Genomic DNA, 3,028 nt, shown 5'->3' with positions numbered 1-3,028 from the left:
CATACCTCTCCTCTCTCTCGGCCGGCCGACGCGCCAACCGCCACACCGCCAGCCACTCGCAATTGTGCACTGCCGCCAGCCACACGTCCAACACGCCGCGCCGCCTCCGGCCACCCGCCAGGGGGCGCTCACGTCCGCGACAACAGCGCGGCCCGCCGGGCCAAACCGAACCGAGCCGCCCGCCGCTGCTCTGCACATCTTCCTGCGCGCATCGACAAAACGAGGCAAGCGAGCACACCCCGTCACAACGCCACATCACGCAAATGCCGTGCCGACCTCTTGTGTCTACCGCCTAAATTGCACTCACCAGCCGCCCCCTCTTCTTCCTCCCTATCTATCTGTGCGTCTGTGTCGGTCCGCGCGTGACGCCTCTCAACATCCGCCGTCGCCGTCCCCGTTTCCGCCCCAATGCCATCGTCGCGCCGCCTCCTCCTCCTCCGCCCCTGTCCGGCCCGCACCACACCATACACCGCTGCTTGTCCCGGCCGTTGCCACCAAAGGCGCCTACCGCAAACGCGCCACGCCGCAGCCCCCCGTGCGTGCATCTCCGTGCCGACGCTGCCTCTCTGCCCCCCCGCACGCACTCGACCGACCGACCGACCGACATGCACTGCGTCGACGGCCTCGACAACACAGTCTCTGGGCTCCGCACTGCGTGTTCCGGTACGCGCGCTGAAACACGTATGTACTCATTACCAGCGATGGCGAGGCACGACACAATCTCTGACCAGAGAGTTTCTTATCGTCGCTAGTCTGCGCCACACGACACTAGTAGCACGTAGCGCGTCGGCAGGAACAGTTGTCATCTATATGTGGCGGGTCGGGAGAGGTAGCAGTCAGTCGACAGTATTGGCGAGTGGACGATTGTACTGAGCGGGCGGCGGCGTGCTCTTCTCGCGACTCTGGTCTCCGTTCGGGACGATGCATATTGTTATTAAAGGTAAGGTAATGAAGCTGCATTGCGCAAATCTAATAATGTATGTCAATTGTAACTATTTTCTTCACAACAAAATGCCCCAATAATACTTTGTTTCCAAACTAACTTTTTTAGCGTACAACCATTCATTTCCATTTAAAGAATATTTCCTACGCATTTCCTCCAACAATCAACATTAAATGTGAGCCGGCATTCATTGCACGAAGCTGTGTACAGGTATCTACAGTTAAGAGCACATATAGATGCAGTTTGTTTTCTCTTTTGTCTTTTTGTTTGTTTTTTTTTTTTTTTTTTTATTGACGTAACGATCTTTTGCTCTTTTTCTTCTAATTTGTACATAGGCTGTTTGTTTAGATTTTTTATATTGGTAACGCCACGTAGCGCTCTGCGTGAAAATCACTGCCTGTGCTGTGTGCAGTCTGTGGCTAGTTTGCATTGTTGTCATGAACTGCTATAGCTGGATGTGAACAGCGCGTAGCGTTGCGCAGTTAGGGGTGAGCCGCCAGCACTGGTGCATGTGAGGAGAGAGATGGCGGACTTTTCAAATTACATATATATTATGACTGGTGATGATATTCAGGGTAAATACATTGTTTGTTGTTCTCTATTAAACATCTTTACTTTGCTAACTATCCCTATCAGTAGTTGGTGCCCTCCGTAGTTTGAATCTCTTATTTAGCTGGCAGCAGTGGTGCTCGCTGTATTGCAGTAGTTCGACTAATGAAGATTTTTGTGACGTAAGTGATTTCCGAAAGGTGTACTTTAATGTTACTCAGGGCCATTCTTTTGCAGGGATCTTTGATAGTCAGATTGCGTTGCGCTCAAAATATTGTGTGTCAGTTTAAGCACAGTTTTGTACACATTGTTGTTCAAAGGGGGACGTTTCAGAATACAGGGCCGAAAGGTCAGCCAGCGCTGCCCTTACAACCTTTATCGGGTTTTCAATTATGTCTGTTGAGATGTTCATGGTTCATTATTTCCATTCATCATATTACCGCGCGTTTCTCATCAATCTTCGTTCGTTCGTTCATTTTCTAGGGACGTTAACAACATTCCGGCACATTTTCATCATCATTCACTCACTCGCTTACTTACTTACGACTATTTGTGCGGGGAGGTTACACTTGGGTCCATTTCCATTTACATTCAATGTTGATAGACCTTTCTTTTTGTTGTTGTTTTGTTGCTGGCAGGTTACAAAAGGCCTCATTTTATTTATGTTGGTTGCAGCAGCGTTTTTCTCCTTCTTCTAGTGTTTTCCCCGCTCTCACCGCCGCCCCCGCCCCGCCCCTCCCGCATCCGTCGGTCTCACCACGTTCACTGACAGCCGCGTCTGCGGCTACACCACAACGGCCCCCTCCCGGCAACCCATTCGTTTTCTCTTCTTTTGCACAAAAACAACGCCGCACGCGCCAGCCGAGCGCAGCGCAAGCCACCCACACCGCGCCCCTCCCGTCTTTATAGCCTCCGCGTGCGTCTTGTTTTCTTCGTTTGCCCCCTCCCATCTCCCGAATGCCATGCCAGCAGCGTTACGCGTGCCCATCCCCTGTCCACACACTACCGCGAAACGAACAGCCTTCCGGGCCACATGCAGGGCACGCCCACCGCCATTCCCGGACGCAATTCTCAAAACTACACACACACACACACACAAAATGAACGCACCATCCCACTTCGCTTTTCTCTCTCTCTCTCTCTCTCTCTCTCTCTCTCTCGTCCCTTCCCTTTAACGAAAGACAAACAAACCCCGGTTAACACACTTTCTTGACACCTTCATGTAGGGAGGGAGGGAGGGAGGGAGGGAGGGTGCGTGCGTTATCTCATCTCGACCGCGACGGCAACCATCGACGATCCATTTCCCCCACTGGTAAAACATGTTCACTAACACCTACAGACATCATTCCGTACACACACACACAATGGCTCTGCACACGAACATAGACGGCACGGGCACTGTCGCACATTCTTCCTCAGAACCATCTCAACGAACGTTACATACACATCCGGGAAAGCAAAGCAACGCAACGCACAATTCAGCCGTCAAAGGTAACGTTCACCACGGCAAGACACTTGCCGCCGCGCCGTTACACG

Source organism: Schistocerca cancellata, unplaced genomic scaffold (genome assembly GCF_023864275.1).
Source record: "Schistocerca cancellata isolate TAMUIC-IGC-003103 unplaced genomic scaffold, iqSchCanc2.1 HiC_scaffold_1172, whole genome shotgun sequence".
Taxonomy (NCBI): Eukaryota; Metazoa; Arthropoda; class Insecta; order Orthoptera; family Acrididae; genus Schistocerca; species Schistocerca cancellata.
The sequence above is the reverse complement of the archived record's forward strand: the minus strand, read 5'-3'. Positions refer to the sequence as shown.